At 42.2% G+C, this 12,831-nt stretch overlaps 1 protein-coding gene across 1 annotated transcript in view; it reads right to left on the bottom strand.

The window, feature by feature from the left end:
• The window catches only part of SYT1 (synaptotagmin 1), a 668,825-nt gene that overhangs the window by 648,671 nt on the left and 7,323 nt on the right, over nt 1–12,831 (bottom strand). The window contains exon 3 of the mRNA XM_060245124.1: nt 4,787–4,939. The gene's annotated coding sequence lies outside the window, so the exon portion shown is untranslated. The remainder of the gene's footprint in view (nt 1–4,786; nt 4,940–12,831) is intronic.

The following is a 12,831-nucleotide window of genomic DNA, read 5'->3' as shown; positions in this document are numbered from 1 at the left end:
GTTTAAAAGTAGTCTTTGTTCTGAACAAATATCACAGAATGTGTATTGCATTCTGTTATATGTCACATGAGCACTCCCTTTTTATTTCTCCAAATATCAGAAACAACATTTAAATAATACCAAAGCTAACAGAGAGCAGGTTTTTAGAAAATAAAACATTTTGTTTTATCAAGCTTGAGATTTGATACAATCTGTGGAACTGTATTTTAGTAAATTATGCTGTAGAACATTATGGAGACAGTACAATGCTCTGATAAACACGACTGTGAGGAAAGGCTTTTAGTTTTTCTTTAGCCAGAGTTTTACATTTAGAAATTATAATAGTTTCCTCAGCATGATGAGGTTATCATAGAGCAGACTGCTGGTTTAAACATTGCTAGCTAAACATTTTTTTTTCTTTTTATCATAGCCCAAGCCTGTATTTTTATAATGCATCTGAATTTCCTAAGATAATGTTGATATTTTTTCTGCATATGAAGTTCTACACAGAGATATTTGCATAACAAAATCAAATATAGCATCACAGGCACTTTTTTCCCTTATATACAGGAAGACGTCCAGTCCTAGATTCTTCACTTATGATAGGTTGATAATTGGCAATAATGATAGATGCCTCCCCCCCAAAAAAAACCCCCCTGACTTTTGAAAATATATCCAAGTAATTATCTAAAAGTATAGCATTTGCTAACCTACAAGCTGTTTTCTTTTTTCCCTCTCTTCACAGTTGCTTACCTGAGCCTGCTTTGGCAGGGAGGGCAGGATATAAATTGAACAAATAAATAAATAAAATAAATACCATGATGATTTTTAGTTGATTTCAGTTTAGTGGTTAAGGAGAACAAGTAAGAGGAGTGTCCTTTATTTTCCTTCGGGATTTGGAGGGAAGATGAGAACTGTGTTGCTTTTTAAGAAGATATTGGAAGATATTGGATTTATATCCCGCCCTCCACTCCGAAGAGTCTCAGAGCGGCTCACAATCTCCTTTACCTTCCTCCCCCACAACAGACACCTTGTGAGGTGGGTGGGGCTGGAGAGGGCTCTCCCAGCAGCTGCCCTTTCAAGGACAACCTCTGCCAGAGCTATGGCTGACCCAAGGCCATGCTAGCAGGTGCAAGTGGAGGAGCGGGGAATCAAACCCGGTTCTCCCAGATAAGAGTCCGCACACTTAACCACTACACCAAACTGGCTCTCCATACATTTAAAATGAGAGTGCTGAGAAGAATATTTTTAAAAGTACCGTATTTGTTTTCAGCATAGTCCCAGCAGCTAGGGTTCAGTGGAATGATGCCTGGCACCAAGGGAATGCCCTCCACATTACTCTCTGTACAGCGAGTACATACAGCCGATAGTCAGCTGGCTAATGCAAATTCCTTTCATCACTAGAGGCCTCAAGGTGTTCACAATGTTTTCCTGCCCATCTCATTTTCTCAAAAAAATTGATTTATTTTAAAACTTTTTAAAATAATCATGCAAATATACATGCTTTTAATTTTTTTCCTTTCAAATAAACAATCCTAACTCTGGTGTCAGCAGCAGACTCTGGTGTCAGCAAGTAACCTAACAAAAGTTGAGGTGAGTCCAGCCTGTTCTGGAGATAGCCACCATTGCTGTCAGCCTCATGCCTGCCTTATCAATTAGAACCTTATCCATCATCATTAACCAGGTCTATTTAAATAAGTTTAAGCTTCCTGATACACTATGAAGCTTTATGAAAATTCCCTCTCAACCCCAAAGTGACCATACTATAGTATATATAATGTATATACGAGAACCAGTATGGTATAGTTGTTAAGAGTGCTGAGAACTGGTTCTGAATCCCAACTGCGCCATGAAAGCTTGCTCAGAGACCTTAGGCCGTTCACGGACTCTAACCTACATTACAGGGTTGTTTTCAGAATAAAATGGAGGAGATGAGAATGATATAAGCCACACTGGATCCCTACTGAGGAACAAATGAGGAAAATAAATAAATAAATAACCTAATACACACATTCATGTTACTATCCAAATAAGCCCATAAATTCAGACTGTGTCAAGAGTTTTCTTTGATAGAACTATTAGCTATTTCAATGCTGAATGATTTTTTTTAATCTACAGCAAAAAAAACAAAAAAAACCCAACAACAGTAATCATTCAGAACACTGACAGTTGGGATCTGCCAATGTCATGCTATAAACCAGTTTTGTCCTAAACGCACTCATAGCTACCAACCACAGTGACTTTGATAACCAAAATTTTGAGATAGAGGAAGAAGTTTTTGAGATTTTGAGATAGAGGAAAAGGAAAGCAAATATTAACTTTGTTTTGCTGAATGAAAGGAGAATAATGCAAAAACAAGTGGAGGGAACAAGCAAGAAGATAAACCTACAGGGAACTTGGATGACTGCCAAGGCTGAGAATCTAGACATTCACTCCTAAAGAAATTGAAGTGGGACATTTTGAATACACCAAGGTGCCTTCCACTGAATTAGACCATTGGTCCATCAAGAGTAGTATTGTCTACTTTGTCCACCAGCAGAACCTAGGGTCTCAGGGTCTTCCATATTACCTGATCTTTTCAACTGGAGATGCTAGGGATTGAATCAGGGACTTCCTGTATGAAAAGCGGATGCCTACCACTAAGCTACAGTTCACCCTGAGCCTCACCTGTGGAGTAGTAGTAGTAGTTATTTTGACCAACATGCCTCACCTGGGCAAGGAGCTACAGGAAAAAAGAGATTCTACCCAGAAACTCTTGCTTAGATTATAATCAGTATGTGCTTGCACAATGTATTATGTGGGAATTGTTTCTGGGATGTAAGAGTAAATGACTAAGTAGATGTATACAATCAACTATCAGTATGCTTTAAATTGGGGTGGCCAAACTGTGGCTCAGGAGCCACATGTGTTGTGTGACTCTCAAAGTCCCCAATGCCCTGTTGGACAGATTGGACAAGGCATTTGTCTCTTTAGACCCCTTCTCCAAGCCAAGCCAGCTGGCAGCTTGGATAATGCATTTAAAGTTAAAGTTGCTTTTTTCCACCTCTCTCCTTCCAATAATCTATTTTCCTCCCTTTTTTCCTTCCTTGTGGCTCTCAGACATCTGATGTTCATGTCTTGTGGCTCTCAAACATCTGACTTTTATTCTATGTGGCTCTCACCTTAAGCACTTTCTGCAGAGATTGGACACATGATGGGAGTTGTTGGATCACTCATGTGGCCAAACTGTGCTTGCTCTCCAACTTTTTCATGGATGCATATGAATTTGTCAGATTTCATTGTTAAGGTACTGAATATAATGTTTGCTGGATTAATTCCAAGATTTTGGAGCTGAAAATGCTCCTGGAAACTTATAGGGAGTATCTGAGCCATGGTTGAGACCCAGAAGCCCTCTCCTTGTGTGAGGGGCACAAATAAAGGAAAAGGGGACAAGGATGGGTGTCAAAGATAGGGGGAGCGCTGAGGGGCTGGCAGCAGAAAGGGAGCCATTGCTGTGCCCCTTCACACACATGCACAAGAGGAGGGCGTGGTGGTTGGTAGGCAGAGTCACAACTGCACAAGTGTGGAGGTTCCCTCCTCCCTCTCTCAGGGTTTCTGCACCATTGGCACTGGCTCCCTTTTCTGTCTCATCTCTCAGACGCCATCATTCTATGGTTGAGAACACTCCACGCCTCAGACGGGAATTAAAAAAGAGGCAGAAATAGTCCCTGTCCAAGTCATTAAAAAAGAATTCTTAGAACTCTATTCTTCAGATATTTCCCACGCTCAGATGCACCCTTCATCTCTTTCACAAGGAAATTTGATAGAGAGAGGGCTGGCTGGGACAGTCTCTCTCCTGGTTTATTTCCCCCCTCAAGCTACTGCTGAGGAAGGTTGAAAAACACTTGTGTGTTTGTCCACTGTGGAAGCGAATATGTGGTCCTTCCACACAGGGTCATGTGTCTTGACCCCCCCTTCTCCCACCAAGTTCTCATCCTTTGCCCCATGGCTGGAGGTCTCCTTAATTGGGGACATAGCTTTGGCTTCTTACTTTAAGCAAGTGTAGTCACCCCTGCTTTATATTGTTATTAATTCTGTGTGAATCACCTAGAAGGAGGGAGTTGATAAGGTAAAGGAATACGAAACCATTTCAAACCAGCAGATGAGTTCTCCCCTTTTTCTCTGCTCCAATCATAAAACAGCATTGTCAGGTTGGAGAAGTTAACTGCATCTCTGCTTATTAACCCTGGAGAGGGTGGAAGAATTCCCAGGCATGCAGCAACATGAGGCTTCATTTACATGACTGAGCAGTTGCCAGTCTGTAACTTTGGTCAATTGACTTTACATACAACATATAGCTCAGTTCAGAGCTCCTACAGGAACCACTAAAGTCTATGTATGTGACTGGAAACAGTTCCTTTCTGTATAAGTATTTACAGGAGCTGGTGTGGCTACCATAAAAATATTTAATAGGAGCAATTGTAATTTTATGTAACCTATTAGTTCCTTTTGTATTCTGAACCAATGCTGGCAGTAGATAATTTATAATATAGTTTGAATAATAGTTGGACAGTATAAATAAGAACAAAAGATCATTTCAAAGTCAATATTTTATTGGTTCTATAGTATCCTTTATATAGTTGCACATTCACACTGATCTTGCTCCTTTGTTTAAATGAATTCTAATCAGTGACAAGGATAGAAGGCTGTATTCATGCCATTCTGACACTCTTTTCCTGACTGACTAAGCAGACATAGGAAAATCATAATCAGCAACACTGACAACAGAAGTTGAGAAAGGAGGGACTGGCATGGCAAAGCCACCTACCTGCCAATCCAGAAAGGACTGGGTGGTTGACTGGCAACTGCTGATATCACAGCTATTGTCTGACTCACTTTCCTATTTTTGGTGATGAAGATAAGATGTCAGTAGCACCCATCCAAGCAAAGGAAGGAAGGCGTACAGGATGTTCAAAGGCTGCTAGTTATAAAAAGAGATTTAAAAGTGGCCACTTGATTTGTTTACTAGTCTCCTACTTTAAAATGTTTATTTGTACTATTATTTTCTTCAAATGACATAAAATTATTCATGCTGTTCCCATGCTCCTGGATAGATATTATTTCACTTCCTATCATAACCAATATATAGTCTACAGACTCCTGCAGAACTCATTTGTAAACTTTCAGATGTAAAATAAGTCAACTTTAAATGCAGTTAGTATTGCCAAGATGTGAACACAGCATCACTGTGCTGTGATCTCACTCTGTAACCCTGACATAATGTGATCCTTATGGATCACACCATATGCAAAAAAAGCAATTTAAAACAAACGTTATGGTTCCATTGCCTTATTCTCACCAATCACATGTTTATTCTAGATTTACAAAACATTATAGGCAGAATTTGGTTACAATATTTTAATACATACAAGTCTCTAAAAATCATTCCTGTTTAATGCTGTTGGACTCGAACACAATACAGACCTTTATGCTTAGCTATGCTATGAAATATACCTCAATGCCCATATGTTGGAGTACATAAAAATAAATCTGTAGGTTAATACAATAGGCATATCTTTTCCATGCCACTTCTGAAATCTCAACAAACCTTATCAATGACAAACATACAGTTTCCATCTAGATCAACTTTTTTTTTTGCTGCTAACATGTACATTTCAAGTACATTCCAACTATGACCTTCAGCTTCTAAGAAACATAAAAACCCTGGATAAATCTGGGAGCATGAGCGCCCAGTGTTGTTAGAAACAAAAGCCAGTACTGTTATTAAAATGGAACAAAAACACAGATGGACTAACAAGCTGCCATTTTAAAGGGCATGTTTTGATGTTTCCTGCTTTCCCATTGGTGGGGGAGCTCAATTAGAAAATATAAAAGTTAACTGATGTGACCATCTGACAAACTTAAATGCCAGAATAAGAGACAATGCTTCTTACAGATGCCCTGTTGATAGAGAGCATATAATGTAATATAAACACAAATGCAGAACCTTTTTTCAGCAGATAAAAGAGCTTTTCATTCCCAAGCTCTATTGATCTTGCCAGTTTCTGAGAAACTACACTGAGCCATGCACAGTGCCCTATGCCAGTGAGTGTTTAAATCAACAACTAATTAGCTATAAGCTAGAGAAAACATTTCTCTTACCCATCAACTAGACTGTAGTGAAATAAATATTGTGTTCTCTTTCTCACACAGACATAATTTCATATGTTTGCATTCCTTTATTTCAAGAGGCTGGTTCTTCCAACAATAATTTACAGAATTTTAAAAGAATCTCTAGTCATGAAAAATTTGAATCTGCACAATCAGATAAATATATCACATAAGCTTACTGTGTGCACCCAGGCAAACATTTTTCACACCTCAGGATCAGATACAGAATTGACTCCCTTGAAATCTGTTCACACTAAAGGAGGGGCGGGGAGAAGTTGCATCACTTCTTTTTGGCCCAATACTTATGGCTTGGTAGAAAACAAAATAACATTCCCAGCACACACTGAGAGAAAAATAAATATGATCATTTATTACAATAATCCAATTCTGTCACAGCTTTGCTGCCTCCAAGAGATAAACTACTCAGGTAGCAGAAAACAAAATTTATGAAAATGAAAATGCCACCCAAACAAAATAATTGGAGTGCTTATGATATTTTCTTAGGTGCGGCATAATCTTTACTTGTTTTTTCATTGTGTCTTTCACCACAAATCAAAGTAGTGATAACTGACTTGACATATATCTCCCTATGTGGCTTAATGTCAAGACCACCCTATCACCTAAGCCCAAGACCAATAAATCATCCTTGTATAATGAAGTAAATCCTGTCATAAACTTAGGGTTGCCAATCCCCAGGTGGGGGCAGTGGATTCCCCCCGGTTTGGAAGCTCTTCCCCGCTTCAGAGTCATCAGAAAGTGGAAGAAGGGAGCAAAATGTTTGCAGGGCATCCATTATTCCCTATGCAGACCAATTCCCATAGAGTATAATGGAGAATTGATCTGTGGGTATCTGGGGCTGGGGGGAGGGCTGTTGTTTGCGGTAGAAACACCAAATTTACAGCGTAGTATCCAATGCCTCTCCTCAAAACACCCTCCAAGTGTCAAAAGGATTGGATCTGAGGGTTCAATTCTATAAGCCCCAAAAGAAGCTGCCCCTACCCTTCATTATTTCCAATGGAGGGAAGGCATTTAAAAGAAGTGTGATCCCTTTCAATGTTATTGCCAGAACTCCCTTTGGAGTTCAGTTGTGCTTGTCACAACCTTGCTCCTGGCTCCACTCCCAATGTCTTCTGGCTCTGCCCCCAAAGTCCCCAGATATTTTCTGCATTGGACCTGGCAACCCTACATAAACTTCAGGACACCTGGCATTCCCCTCTGGGTTCTTCATAATAGCAATCCTCATACTGGATCCACTAAACCAACTAACTGATGTGTCTCTGTGGACCCATGCTGGGACTCCTCCAGTAACCTCCAGCTTCCATGTTCAGGATCCCAAGAAAGATGGTATTGGCAAGTTTGGATCAATGCCTACTTCGTAGGTGGGATATGGTGCACTATCCTTGTCAAAGCCCTGTTTCTGAATACCATATGCTGTGTTAAGTATTTCCAACATAAGAGTATCTATGACCCCAACTGGTACAGTGTGGAAAAGCATCTGATACAAACCCTCATCTGTTGTCCGGTATATTCTAATGCAACACTATTGTTACAGAACACAAGGGTTGGAAAGCTAGGATCATTGGTCTCCAGACTTCATACTCTAGGCCACATAAAGATGGTACTTCAGTGTCAGCAAAGGGGGGGGGGGCAAGGTCTTTTTGGACACCTGGCTGCCTCAATCAAAGGCCTGGTAGAACAGTTCCATTTTACAGGCCCTGCAAAATGATAGTAAATCCTGCAGGGCTTTGATCTTTGGTGGGAGCATGCTCTGGCCCTGGTCAAAGCTAAGCAGATGTCCTTTGGGCCAAAGACAACCAGTAGATCTTGTTCCATAGAGTGCAAGGCCCTCTGGGGCACATACGAGAAGAGGCGGTCGTTTAGGTATTGCTGTGATGTGTCTAGAAGGGAAGAAAGCCGATGAACATCTGCTTGGAATGCAGAAGATCTCAGGTTCAATCCCTGGCATCTCCAGTTAAAAGGACTAGGCAGTTAGTGATGTGAAAGACTTCTGCCTGTCTGAGTAGCAAATGCTGACCTTCATGAGCCAGTGGTCTGACTCAGTATGGCAGCTTCATATGTATGTGTCCTTGAGGACACCCCACCCTAAACCTCTAGATCATCTTAATTCAGTGGCCTGATAAAATATTCAAGAGCACCAATGACACTATTAAATCCAGGTCTGATCCCAAAGAGGAGACTCAGGATAATAATAATAATTGTGTCTGTCCAGGTAAAAAGGACCAAAATCATCAGAGAGGTTTCCCTTTAATACCAATTCCATTTTTAACTATGACCGATTTCTCACTCAGCTTACCCCGCAGTCACGTTCCTCTTCTCTGCGCAGCATCTGTCGGATTTTCCACTATTTGCACCAGTTACCGGAAGCATTGCGGCTCTCGCGCAGCAAATGGAAACTGCTAAAAAACAGAAAGCCACAACACTTCCTGTAACTCCGGCGCAGATAGTGGGAAATCAGAAGAAGAACGTGACCTCAGGGTAAGCTGAGTGAGAAATCAGTCTATCTCAAGGGCCACAGATATATATCCAAACAGGCTCAACAGACAATAATTACACAAAGATTGTCCGTCAGATTAATCAAAGCTGGCTATGTCCTCAAACCAGGAAAGAGATCTAACTGAAACCAGTCAATGGTTGATGTGTCTTCCTGGTGTATCAATGAAAAGTTGCCCACATTTGTTCAATGACTTTAATGAAGGGTGGGATCAGATAAGCCAGTGCCATGGCAGTCTCTCATCTTTTAAAAAGCCAATACTGTTAGGGACACACCACAGTGATTAGATGGTGCCTGCCCTGCTGGCAACACAGGCCCAGGCCACACATGCACAGATTGGAGCAATCACACTGTTCCTGTGCCTGCATGGCATGCTCAGGTCAATCCCACAGCCGGAAATACACCACAGAAGTGCCACAAGGACCTTGCCACCAGGTACTACTTAATCTGTTTCCCAGCTATTGCAGTATGAGGTAGGTGTGAGTGGTCCACAGGGGACAGATGTGCACATGTGATTGTGCCCTTTAAATCCGGAGGTGGGGGTGGCTATGGCAGGCCAATATGCCTATCTGATCACATCCCAAGATAGAAAATCTGAAAGCAGGCTATAATTTGTCACATCCTAGCCAAAATGCCTTTTTGAATACTATAGACTGCTTCATTCATACACTTAAGGCTCCCCCCCAATGGTATGTTAATAAGGGGAACCTTCTCTTCTTTTATTAGTCAAGATGGACATCGATCTTTCACAACTCCAAAGTCTTTAACATCCATCAACAAGATCAGTCTGAAAGCTATATAACTAGGGCAAGTGGATGTTTTCAAGACTTCTGGTACTCTTACTCAACCTGGTGCCCAAGACAAAACTGACTTGTGGTGGTAGAAACAGGGCAAGGGAATCCTTCCTACACCACATCCATTATGAATATGGTACTTTACATGCTATGATATTTTAGCAATGCTCTTTTACGATTTAAAAAAGTAAAATAATACATGTGCACTTAATATAGTACTAGACTGCCTTTATAATCTTGCAGTAACTGTCCTCAAGGTAAAAGTGGCCAGTGAATTAGAGATGCCTGTTCAAATGGTTTCCAGACCTCCAGCTGAAGAAGTCTGCCTTCCCTGCTGTGATCCTCACATTGTGCATCAGTATACAATGAGTTTCCCCATGTTTGGTGCAATTAGGTTTACTTTTGTGAAAACTGCTAAAAAGCCCAATCTGATGGCTGTCTAGTAGCTTTAATTCTGTTCAATTTCAGTCTGCCTTCCTGGTGCTCTAAGTGTTCTTTCTTTCTTTTCTTTCTTTCTACAGCTGTGCAATTTCACTGCTACACACAAGGGAAACTGAACCAAAATATGTAAGAACTGGTGCTTGAAGAAGAAGAATTGCAGATTTATACCCTGCCCTTCTCTCTGAATCAGAGACTCAAAGCGGCTTACAATCTCCTATATCTTCTCCCCCCACAACAGACACCCTGTGAAGTGGGTGGGGCTGAGAGGGCTCTCACAGCAGCTGTCCTTTCAAGGACAACCTCTGCTAGAGCTATGGCTAACCCAAGGCCATTCCAGCAGGTGCAAGTGGAGGAGTGGGGAATCCAACCTGGTTCTCCCAGATAAGAGTCCATGCACTTAAAATTAAATATGAATATGAAGACAGAAAATAAAGCATGCAGTAATGATATGCACATGTAAGGAGTGGCAGACTGCACTGTTATGGAGATGTCATTTCAAATTCCCTGTAATGAAAATGCAGCCAACATTAAGGATGTAGAAGGAGGGAAATCATGCTATCAGCCCCAGTTATTCATTTGTGATATATGAATCATGACTTATCTCACAGGAATGGTTGGATTACAAAAACATTAAGAACTGTGAAGCACTTCTGGAAAAAAATTTGTGTGCTACAAATAACAAAAGACAATTTTTGTCATGCTGGGAAGTTTCCACTGGTGAAAGTTCTGTGCAATTTCTATTTCCCATTTAGTGCTGTGCTTGCCTCCTTTGTGTGGGAGGAGGTGAGATGCACTTATACATGCCTAATTATACACTTCCCCAGTACACACTTTGAAAGATGACATGGTCTAATTGCAGATTAGTGTCTTTATTTTGTCAAGGTCTCTTAAAGGAAAGTTTAGGAAATTCGGCACTGCCCAGCCGGGCGGCCCATCGGCCGCCTTAGGCTGGGGGCCGTCCATTGCCTCCCCTGCAGGATGGGAGACAATGGCTTCGTCCAGCTGCTTGGGGGCGGGCAGCCTTTTATAGGCTTGCCCTTCCCCTCGTGGCGCAGTTCGGAGAAAGTTTTTGTTGGCCCGCCCGCCCGCCCTTCATGCAGTGTAGGCACAGGCTGGTCGCCTTTGTGGGGCCAGGTAGGAATTTTTCGCTTCCAAGCGATTGGCCTTGTTTGGGAGTGTTTTTGCCTACCTTACACTGCGGGAGGTGCGCTGGCAATTGGTTTTGGCGGTGCTATAATTAGGTCACTTGGCAGGTTTACCCTTGGGGACATGTTCTATTGGGGGCATTTCGGTGAGCGCACATGGCAACGCACCTTTGGGGGTGCAGGGCCTACCTGGGGAACCTATGCTGTACGGCGCAAGGTTGGCTCCAGGGAAGCCTGGTGATCCAGTCATTAGGGAGTGGTCCACAGCCCAGGCTGTACGGCACGGGGAGGGTGGAGCTCAGGTGGACTGGATCTGTGCCTGGCCGGCCGGTTTTGAGCCGTTGGGTCGGCTCAAGCCCGGGGCCTGTGGCTCGCCCTGTTTCAGGTTGGGGAGGTGGTCTTGGTTTTGACCCCTGGCCCATCCTGGCCCCACGTTTTACCCCTTGCATCATTTAATAAAAGTGGCCCTTTATACCAACCTTGTTGTATGTCTCTTTATTCCGAATGGGGTGGCAATAAGTAGGTACAATTCTTGCTGCGGGTAGGGAAAAAAAGTCCTTATTTTCAAGTGACAAGCAAAGCTGAAAACTAGACTAGTTTCCCACCTAAAGGGGGAAAGTGAATACATATAATCTCAGCACTACAGATATTCTGCCTACCATCTAAACTTTAATTTATGGGGGTGGCCAACGGTAGCTCTCCAGATGTTTTTTGCCTTCAGCTCCCATCAGCCCCAGCCAGCATGGGCAATGGCTGGGGCTGATGGGAGCTGTAAGCAAAAAAAAATCTGGAGAGCTACCGTTGGCCATCCCTATACTATATTTTCAGTCCTGTACATGTTGTTCTCAAAATTAGTCACTCCTTAAAGCCACCGGGGAGGGGCGGTGGCTCAGTGGTAGAGCATCTGCTTGGTAAGCAGAAGGTCCCAGGTTCAATCCCTGGCATCTCCAAAAAAGGGTCCAGGCAAATAGGTGTGAAAAACCTCAGCTTGAGACCCTGGAGAGCCGCTGCCAGTCTGAGGAGACAATACTGACTTTGATGGACCAAGGGTCTGATTCAGTATAAGGCAGCTTCATATGTTCAAGATTAACAGCCTTCCTCCACCACTAAAGCCTCATGCTTATTCAACAGTATTAAGAACATGCATTTTTGCATTTATATTCTCTCTCTCTACAGTACTGCCTTCAGTTGTCCTCATGCATGTCTTTTGTTGATATTATGCTTGATTCATCACATCACACAGCTTCACTTTATTTACTTTTGTTCATTTTGAAGCAATGACTCTCACTTGAGCTCTTCATCACTGTTTATTCTCATCTCTGACCTCTCCCTTGACATTTCTTGCAGCCTACAAGCCTGTCAATTATTGCAGCTAATTCTAATCTCCGTCACAGCTTGCCTGAAGTTTGGGTTAGTTGCTAATAATCACACAAGGACAGAGCACAATTTTACCACAGCCTGCTTGGGGGCAAAAAGCCTCCCAGACTGATGGCAGGCAGAGAACCAGTCCTGCTCCTCCTTTCCTGGAGCCTGCTAGAAACTCCAACAGCTTTATTTAGAAGACTAGGCATACGGCACATGCTCACCCACTGCTGCACTCCCTGGATGCTGCTTGCCTCAATGCCACATCTATAACCAAAATAGAAATGATAAGTTCTCCCATCACCTCCCTATCAATAATTTAGTCAATAAATACACAAACAGATCCCCCAAATGCCTCCCCAGCACTATTAGTAGGTCACTCTTAAGAGTTTGTATTTTCTTCTCTCTGATTTTTGTTTATTATTGTGGGGGACCATGGCCTATTGAG

The sequence above is a fragment of the Heteronotia binoei genome, chromosome 8 (assembly GCF_032191835.1).
Source record: "Heteronotia binoei isolate CCM8104 ecotype False Entrance Well chromosome 8, APGP_CSIRO_Hbin_v1, whole genome shotgun sequence".
Lineage (NCBI taxonomy): Eukaryota > Metazoa > Chordata > Lepidosauria > Squamata > Gekkonidae > Heteronotia > Heteronotia binoei.
The sequence above is the reverse complement of the archived record's forward strand: the minus strand, read 5'-3'. Positions and strand labels throughout refer to the sequence as shown.